This window comes from Drosophila grimshawi, unplaced genomic scaffold (genome assembly GCF_018153295.1).
Source record: "Drosophila grimshawi isolate 15287-2541.00 unplaced genomic scaffold, ASM1815329v1 contig_1377, whole genome shotgun sequence".
Classification (NCBI taxonomy): Eukaryota; Metazoa; Arthropoda; class Insecta; order Diptera; family Drosophilidae; genus Drosophila; species Drosophila grimshawi.
This window is the reverse complement of record NW_025062900.1, coordinates 743463-753463: the sequence shown is the minus strand read 5'-3', so window position 1 is coordinate 753463 and position 10001 is coordinate 743463. Positions and strand designations below refer to the sequence as shown.

The following is a 10001-nucleotide window of genomic DNA, read 5'->3' as shown; positions in this document are numbered from 1 at the left end:
GCCTTCCGAGTTTTTACAAAACTGTTTTCTTATATTAAAAATTTCTCTTTTATAAATTATTTCTAAAATCCAGAAAGACTTTATAGTATCAGGACGAATTTCCAAAATGCAGTGCGATTTTTATTGTGAGTGCAGTACAAGCAGTACCACAAAAACTCCCACTCGAAACCAAGTCCCAAATAGTACCACTTATGAGTGTATCTCTGTGTGTGTGCCCGAGTGTGTGGATGTGTGTGTGGGAGTGTGTGGCAGTTAGCTAACGCTTGACAGCTTGGCAAACAGTTAAATAAAGTTGGCAGCACACCCGCTTTGTGGTTGGGTGACTTTTATCCTGCAGCGCAGTTAGTACGAGTAATACCAATCGTTGGGTATTTTGGCTTTATAATAAAGTAGTAAAGAAATATTGTCCTAGCTTCATTGTGTTGTTTTGAAATTTGTCCAACGAAAGTTAAATGATCTATTATGAAAAGGAATATTTGATAAATCCACACCGTAAATAAATCAACTTGCAATATGATTGAATGCTGCACATACAATTGGATCAAAATAAGTACTTTCCCATTAATAATATGTTCTATGCTGTTGCAATTAAAAATATGTAAACAGCTTTAAATTACAAGCGAGAATTCGAGTTTTGAAAATCGAATGAACCCTTCCCCAAAAGCCAGTTTCTGGCAGAGATGTGTATCAATATTGTTGTTCCTTTATTTTCGATTATTATAACATGCCTAACTACATATTTTGTTGAATGCGCCTCATTGAAACTACCCAGAATTATACGCAAAATTGTGAAAGCCAATCGAAACGCCAAGAATTAGAGATTATCAATAGAAAATAAATTTTGCTTTCATTGTTCTGTATAGAGAAACAAGATTCGATTTAGATGCGCAGCCCAATGGTTCTATATTGGAGGCACTTTATTCGGGTGTCGCCAGGTCAATGCTAATACATATGCAAGTGGAACTCAGCAAGAGGGTCCACAGCTGCTGGCGCAACCGCCGCACGGACCGCAGGCGGCACAGGGTCCACAGCAACCGAAACAGGGCCCTGTGGCATAGCAGGGTCCACAGACATTGGGTCCAAAGCAGCCACCACCACAGGGACCGGCACCACAGGGACCGCATCCACCACAGCAACCACCGCAAGGACCACAGCACATGATTGATCTAAGTAAAGCCATTATAATATTTTGAAATAAAAGGAAAATACATATAATTCACTTCCATTTCTTACCTGAAAACCGAAAAAGAATTAAGAGACCACAAAAATAATTTAGGTGTTGTTGCTTCGAGTTGAGATGTACGAATAAAGTAGTTTAAAACAAAGCAGAATCACCTAAGCTCAAATTGAGACATGTTTCTCAAAGGTGACTGGATATAAGTGAAGGCCACAGGAGCCACTTTATAGCCCTGTATTTTATTTTTTTTACATATTTATTTATTTAATGTCAAGCAATATCAGACATCAAAGGAAAATACAAAAATTACAACAAAAAATTATGACGTGACTCCGATTTGAAGCTATTATAATCATTATATAAATTAATGCAAGGAATAATAAGTAGTACAGCTATTAACAGAAAGTGAGAAGAATTAACTGGTCTATATGAATACATGAATACAATACAAAATAGAAATTAATTTATATATCAATATGATTTATATTATAATATATAATTGCCAAATTGTTTAGTTTACAAACACAATTTTGGAGTGTTTAATAGTTATAATAATAATGATAAATAAATGTTAAGAGATATATAAGCTAATATGACTTAAGATATCGCATCTGATGCAGCTGCATACTTTGCTTACATTTATAGTTTTTGGCATTTAATTGTTAGTGCAAGTTAAGAGAGTGCTATTATAATTTCATGACACACAATGGTGCGCTAATGAATACGAATAACAAGAAACTCGTATGTGGCGACACGGACTCGCACGCGATTCAACAACTTGACAACAGCAAATAAACAACAACAAGCAAACAAACAAACAGTCAGCTGATTGTGAGCCAAGACACAGAGACAGATAGTCAGACAGGGAGTCAGTGGATGAAAGACAGTTGCACAAAGCACTCGGAGTACTCGGGTACAAACTACTTACTTACTTACGAGTACTTTTACCCACTTATGTGGGGCAACAGCGGCAAACAAAGTTATGCGGCAAGTTGAGCCATTTGTTTTTGTTATTGTCTACACTCGGCAACTGTCTTTTCACATAAGATCACACTGGCTGTTAAAGCTGCCTCCCTTTTCTGTTGCTCCTCTTTTCCTCTTCTTTTTTTTTTGCTTGCAGCAAACGCAGTACAAAACTCACATAAATTACGCGCCCAGCAAAAGTCGCAAAATGTCAAATGCAGCAAACACGAAACTAAAAAAAATGAGAAGCCAAAAACTAGCACCCAAATTTCAACGACTACAAATAAGAATGGAAAATATTAAGAGTACTCGCGGGTGAGTCATCGTTGGAGGCCCAACTTCAATTGCAGCCGAGTTGGGTAACTTTGTGCCTGGAAATGCGACCAATTTGTAGTCATCGCCTGCAATACGAATGCGTCGACTGCTGCTCCATTACATTGTCTGCCAAACCTGGCCAGGTCTTGCCCTGTTCTGTCCTGGCCTGGCCTGTCCCGGCCTGGTCGGTAGTTGGTAAATGTGGTCGGTTCTCTCAGTGGTCGATATGCGCGTGTTGGCCTTCGAAACTGACATCCAAACGACACCAAAAAAGAGGCGAAAAAGAAAAATGACAAAGCTAACTATGATTTATGGCGCTTTGGGCACAGGATGTCGCAATAGAAAGTTGTAGGTGGAGTGCTCCAATATAGCCAATTAAATTACTGCAGTTTGCACACATCATAATTAAGAGAAACACAACAGAAAACAGTTCAGAATCGATTTATTAAAGCAGAAAACACATACATTTATTATTTAATAATTATTACATAATGGAGTAAGCATAACAATAGCAACAGAATAAACATAGACTTATTATTATTATCTATTGATATTCTTCACAAGTTGTATGGATGATATTTATAATATAAACCCATTAAATGGTGACGATTATAAACTTTAATTTTAAGCCTTTTACAAAACTGAGGTCTGTTTTCAGCCCACATTCAAATTACAAAATAACCAAATAAATAAACAAATAAAGTGTTTTAATCTCGGCTTGTTTCCAATTTCAATTTTCATTTAAATTTATACATTTTTCGGTTCACAATAGTAGCCAGAGTACTCCGCAAAATATATATCTGAGGTCTAAGGCCAACAAACACGCTAAAGTTTCAAAAATTCCATATTATCTTTGTTTTTTTTTTTGCTAAAGTTTCCTTTTCATTTTCTTTTCGATAGGTATGTGTAATGAAACTGGAGAAAAAGAAAGACAGAGAGAGCGAGAGGGAGAGAGCCCAACCAAAAATCATGCAAATGAGTTTTGCAACAGAATGCAGCAGCGGCAATTAGAATTCTCCGGGTGCTCTGTGCAGATGCTGCTGCTGTTGCTACTAGTCGGTATATGGACGAAATAATGGTCATGAAATGAAATCGAATCAGGGCAATTCACTGCCAAGCAGCCAGCCAAACGGACAGACAAAGGGACAGACATTCAACCAAAGGCTGCTGCCACTGCATGAAAATGGAGCCACAACTGACAAAAAATAGGGGAAAAAAGATATAGGCATTCTGTGGTAATAATGAAGATGACGCTGACGATGACGATGACGATGATGATGATGACGACTGTGTTGCAGACACGGTCAGCAAAACTGCAAAATGTTGAATGTGATGTGATTCGATGCGTTTCGAGTTTGAGTCTGCGTCTGGCATTCAGCTGGGCGTGAAAATGCAATTAACTGGCCCAGGATCAACAGGAGTTCAAGTGGCACCGGCAACACAGAGAGAGTTGCAAATGCAACAAACAAATAAACAAATTAAAAATATAAAATAGAAAAAAAAAAACATAGCTAGCCACAACAATTGTAATTAAAAGCAGCGCTAAACAAGAATGATAAATATCTTGACAAAAAGCAAAGCAAAGCTTTACCCAAAAAAAAAAACAAGTTAAACAAAAACAGCCAAAGAGAAACAGAAAACTTTTCCTTTTACTTTTGGTTTTTTGTGTCTGGCTGTTTGTTACTTTTCACACACACAAAAGCACACACACACACACAAATACAAACACAAACACACATTAAATGGCCGGCCTGGGAGCTGCCATAATACAATTTATACGACAACACTTTAGTGCAAAGTTTATGCGCAGTGTTTACAACATGCTATAAAAGCCGGACAATGCATGCAACATCGAGGGAAGAGTGTGGGTGGGGGGAGAGAGAGGTGGATTAGGGCAACGCTTGGCCATAATGTAACCCGTAAATGTACTCCGGCGTAGTCGTTCGCTGCGGGTGCGTAACAAGTGCAGCCCGCATAAGTAGGATGATCTGCCTCAGCTAAGTTGAAGCAGGAATTGGAGTTGGAGTCGGGAGTTTCAATCCCGGAGTTCATTGGGGTCTCTGTCTTGGTTGGAGCACAAATTGTCGCCTGGCATTGGCAGCTAGTAAAAATTAAGTAATAAACAAAGTTGAACACAGGTTGGCCCTCGTTATGGCCAAGAAACAAAGCAAAACACAACACAAACAGTTGTGGCAGCAGCAAATATGTTTTTGTGTGCATAGTCCAGACACTTTAATGGCAACAACACGACATTGTCGAGCAGTTTGCAAACATTTAACTCAAGTGATATTTGTGTCTGTCAGCCACAACTTTATATATACATGTGTATATTACAACTACAGCTATATTAACTGATAGGTCCGTAGGTAATTCATCTGGCAATCTCAACTAGACTTTAGTTATTAGCCCTTAAGCCATCAGACAATGTATACAATCTAATAAATGTCGATGAAAATGTATAGATCAGATTTTTAAACATTTCATTCTATGTAAATGTAAAGAACATGCTTGTAAAACATTCAATTCAACTCAACTTTAGTTATTCTCAATCAAGCCGCAAGGCTACACATAAGTCCTATGAAAATCTATAGTAGGTGGCTTATGTGAACTAATAATTAATATCTTCCTGAAATACCTGAAATGCTAGCAAGACAAGAGTCAAGTGGACTTCATCACCTCTATCAATTTACGAACAATTTACTATGGCATTCAATAGACATTCAATTAGTATTATATAATTTGTAGCACAATGACAGCAGATAATTATACAGTTAATGGAAAATACAAATTTAATTAAAACAAACAGAAAAAGCCCAAGGGTTGCTGCGAGTCAGTTTTCAGTCCATTTTCACCCTTTGTTAGTCAGTTAATCAATTTGAGGTGCCAGTGGGGGAGGAGGAGGCGGAGGTGGATGCTGTGTAGTTAATGACAATTGTACTAGAAGGAGTTGACTCAATACCTGAGGCGACCCAAAATGCCGCAACCTAATTAATTAGGTAACCGACAAAATGAAATCAACGCTAAATAGGCCGGGAAAACAAAACAAATTATGGAAGAACCCAATGACAAACACTTGGCTGACTTATGCTAATGATTATGTTCAACATCAACAATTTAGGGGGCAGCAGCAACAGCAGTAAACAACTGCTGCAGATACAATTTGTAATCGCTTCACCACACAAATCAATAAATGCCATTGTCGCCATTGAAATTAATGTTATATTCGCAGGCAATTCTCGTTTTCGGTTCGCCTGGAAAACAAACACTTGCCCCCAAACCCGAAAACTAAACAAACGCTCCATCAATTTCAATAACACACAGCCGCCTAATCAAATTGCCAGAGAGAGTGCAGCTCGTGGCACGCGTCTCGCTTAATTGCTTTCAATTTGCCACAAATTACATGGTCCAAGTTTAAGTTGGCGCATCTCTATTCATTTTTTGTGTTCTTTTTTTGTTTTTTGTGCACTCATCATTTTCATAAATTTATTTTAAATTGACTTTTTGACGCGCAGCGTTTCAAAATTGAGACACTTGTGACTAATTTGCAACACATTTTGCTACAAAGTTTGGCACAAAAAAAGTTTAAAAAAAAAAAGAGAATCAAATGACTAAAAAGGAAATGACAAAAGTCACAAACCACAGCAATTGTTGGGAAAAAATCAAATAACTGCTTTTCGTTTAACGAATATTGACTACACTTGCCAAAAGACTACTTAACTTTTTCCCTTTACTGAAAAAAATGGGGGAGCAAATATTGGAATAATAGGGGACTGCTTCGAGAAGCTAATTCCGAAATTATTTAGCAGATGTACTTGTTCCATTTATGATCATATTAAACAACTAGTTACATAAATCATAGCTTTAAGTTCCTTTTCCCATATCACACAAAATGCATAAAAATATATATGTATTAATAATATCCTAAATTAATAATTAAGTTGAAAAGGACGCACAAGCCTGAACTCTTAACTAAGTCATAATATAAGCATTAGATATAAGAATAAATGTGCAATTGTACTGTAATAAAAACAAGAAATTTAAAATAAATGGGAAAAGAAACAGCTGTTTTTCGTATAACAAATATTTAATACCCTTACATAAAAAGGGAATATAAATTCTTTCCTTACTGATCTTTTTTTATCGATCCCTTCTCAATGCGATTTGAGAGTACTGCTCGACAAAATATACACTTGATTAAGTTACAAAAGTCTTTATCACTCGATCTGGCAATTTTGCCAAATTGTTATGCCCATTGCAAGGGTATCAAAATGGAAATAAAAAAAGGCAAGGAAAACGCAAAAGTAGCGTTGAAAATTAAGTGGAAATGAATTGCACGCTTGAATTTCAATGGAGCGTCCGGCACGTTAATGTTTACTCAAGTGGAAATCGAGTCACCGACGGACTCGACTCGACTCGAGTCCAGTTGTCACCCACTCCCTACCCTCCCCTCAACCTTCAGCATATGCTGCCCATTTCCGGCCAGCAACTTTCTGCACAACCACAAAAGCTAGCCTGTCTAAAAAAAAAGCAAATAAAAAAGGAAAATATTTGTGCAAAGACAGCGGACAAAGGGAAAAGTCAAACAAAGCCAAAATCAGTGGCAAAATGCAAAAGTGACTTTTCAAATGACAGCCCTCTGACAGTTAAGCTTACATTTGACACACCTGCAGAAATGCCAGGGCGGTCTAGGCCATTTTAGTTGCAAACTGAATTAGTTGGCAGTTGATAATTGATACATAATGTTTGAGCAATCTGAGATGATCTTGACTATAAGTGTTTACAACATAAATTTAAAAACTCTCTAAAAAGCCTTTCACTCAAACTTTTCTTGTTCATACATCCAATTTTGAAATATATTATTTCTGTAATTATTCTAAAAAGAGGAAATTCAAACCATGTTTCATAACAATTATTATTAATTCAAAGCCAACTAAAATCCGTCACCATAAAATACAAAAAATTAAGAAATTGATTAAATTAAAAAAAAAAAGTTAATTAAATTGAAATAAAAAAAAAATAAAAAAATGAGAAATCAGATTTGGCAGAAATCGTCTCTGAAATTCTGATCGATTTTGTTGTTGAGCGCACGCACCCCGAACGGATTATTTGGCATTAAGTGTTACCTCAGCTATATCTCGCTCATTAGGAATTAAGCCCAAAAGCTTAAGAAAGATATGCGATTAGTATATAGTATTATTATAGCTGTTGCTGCTGCTACATCTACTGGTGCTTTTGTGTAGTAGCTTTTGTTATTATTATTATTGTTGTTGTTGTTGTTGTTGCTTTCTGTGTTATTGTGCAAAAAGTTTTGAGCAGCAAGTTGAGTTAATTTGTATCCACAACTCAATTGCAAAAGTTTAAGCGAGCAAAAGATTTATGAAGTTTTTGTATGCAATAACACGGCAACCGGAGCAGAGTCCAGAATTGTTGCTGCTGTGGCTGTGGCCGAATGGAAGCAGCAAATGCGCCAGCAAAACTCAAAAACAATAAACAAGGACAGCAAGGACGACGCCAAGTACGATAAGTATGCAATGGGAAAAAACACTGGAGGACTATAGCCAGAACAGAAAATATAAACAGAAAGCGAGTCGAGTCAAATCCAAGGCTGCGGGCATTACAATCAGCTTTGATAAGCAGCAAATGGGCAGTCAAATGATAACGATAACGAGTCTATCGATAGCACAATGTTCCAAGAATAGGGTAGACCATCACCACAACCACCAAAGTCAAAGTGAAATGCAGTCAATGCCGATTGAGTTTTATGTGCAAAGGCTAAAAGCTAAAAGCAGCCAGCGCACAAAATTAGTTTCGCTTGCGGCCAAAAACTCAATTTTCATAACAATTTCTGACTGCCATAATGAAGCTATGTGCAACTTAATTCTTCATCTTCTTTGTATTCTTCTTCGTCTTGTTGATTTAACTGCTGATGTTGCCACAACTCTCGAGCTGGTTGCTTCATTTACAGAGGGAGTTATTAAAATGCTTCTAGTTGATTTATCGCACAGCTGGCAAACATAAAATATGTATTGGAAATTATTATTCAAAAACAGAATTCACAGATTTCTGCTAGAGATCGAACATTCAATACACTCAAGACTTTTTTGAAAGTAAAAAAAATGTGGTCTGCATCTAATTCTGACACATCAAAGGCTTCCAAAAATGAGCATCTATATCAAACTGAAACCAATTTGTGTTTTCAAAAAATATCTATTAAGAATTGCTATAAAAAAAAACCAAACGAACAGATTTCCGCTAGAGATCGAATATTTAAAACGAATATTTAAGAATCTGCACTCCTCTCTTTAAGTAAAATAATCTGCAAAATCTCAACACAACCAGGAGAAGTAGAAATTTGTGTCAAGCTTAAAACTAAGAATCTTTATATTTAATGTTAAACCTTAGTATAAGCAAGCTTAAGCCTGGGACTCTTCAGAATTGATCTAATATTCGCATATCCCTCGGCAAGGGTATATAAAGTTGATATAAATTTGCAATGGAAGCGTTAGTGTGTGTAGCGTGTGTGGCATTGAAAACAATGCAAAAAGTTTTGTAGCAGACGCGGCGTATGCGCAACGTTAACTTTGCATATGCATAAAAGATTTCCAATTGTTGCTGTTGCTGCAGCAGTTGCTGCTGCATAATTTCGCATAAATTTCGCTGACATTTTTTAATCTATGTTGAAAGTTTGCTGCGCACACAAATACATATTCACACACATAAATATATATACAATCGTATATATCACCATTTGCATAAATCCCAATTGCAGTGCACTTTGCCATGCCCGTGTCTCAATGGCCAAATAATATATAAACTCCAGGTACAACAACAACAACAAAAATAACCAGCTCAGCTCAGCTGCACTTTAGTCGTTCGCCTTGTCTTGAAGATTCATAAAATGTGTATGAGTGCAAAATGTTTTAAATTTATTACAATAAAAAGAAGAAAAACGAAAGAGCGTATACGCAAATGCGACATAAAACGCTAAAAGATAAAACAGCTTTTTGCCAAGGCAATGGCCATTTTTTATGCCCCTTAAAGTGCGCCATATAAAAAGCTGGCAAACACACACCCCGAAAGAGAGAGAGAGAGAGTGGGAGAGAGAGAGAGTGAAACAGGTGTATATACAGGTGAGTCTGACGGAATGCATTGATGTGACTACAAAAAAAGTACAAAAAACAAGTAAGTACATTGCAGTCGCAGGGCGTAACAGACTGCGTAATACACTGATATAAATAAATAATATCAACTGATAAGAAATACCGATCTTTGTAGCAGGTACCCCGTGATCTACCTTCCGAGTTTGTTTTTAAAACTGGGGCAGCAAAAAATATTAAAAGAGCTTCCTAGTTATCCAAATCCTACCAACGAAATATGGTTACTGTAGCTTGAAAATTGTGGCAGATATGTGGTTTTATCGACTTGCGAGTATCGCTTTGCTCTTATCGACAACTATCGATTTTCTAGTGGCCTAGTGGACATTGCACAAAACCAACATACTACGCATATCGTCGTTATCACAGTATAAAAAAAAGTTGAGAGAGAA

General features: G+C 36.8%; 1 long non-coding RNA gene across 1 annotated transcript; it reads right to left on the bottom strand.

Moving 5' to 3' along the window:
• Positions 1 to 878: 878 nt before the first annotated feature.
• Positions 879 to 1297, bottom strand: LOC6562567. The gene is made up of 2 exons (XR_004365100.2): positions 1234 to 1297; positions 879 to 1166 (listed from the first exon to the last, which is right to left on the bottom strand). It is a non-coding gene; the product is annotated as an uncharacterized LOC6562567 (long non-coding RNA).
• Positions 1298 to 10001: the final 8704 nt, after the last annotated feature.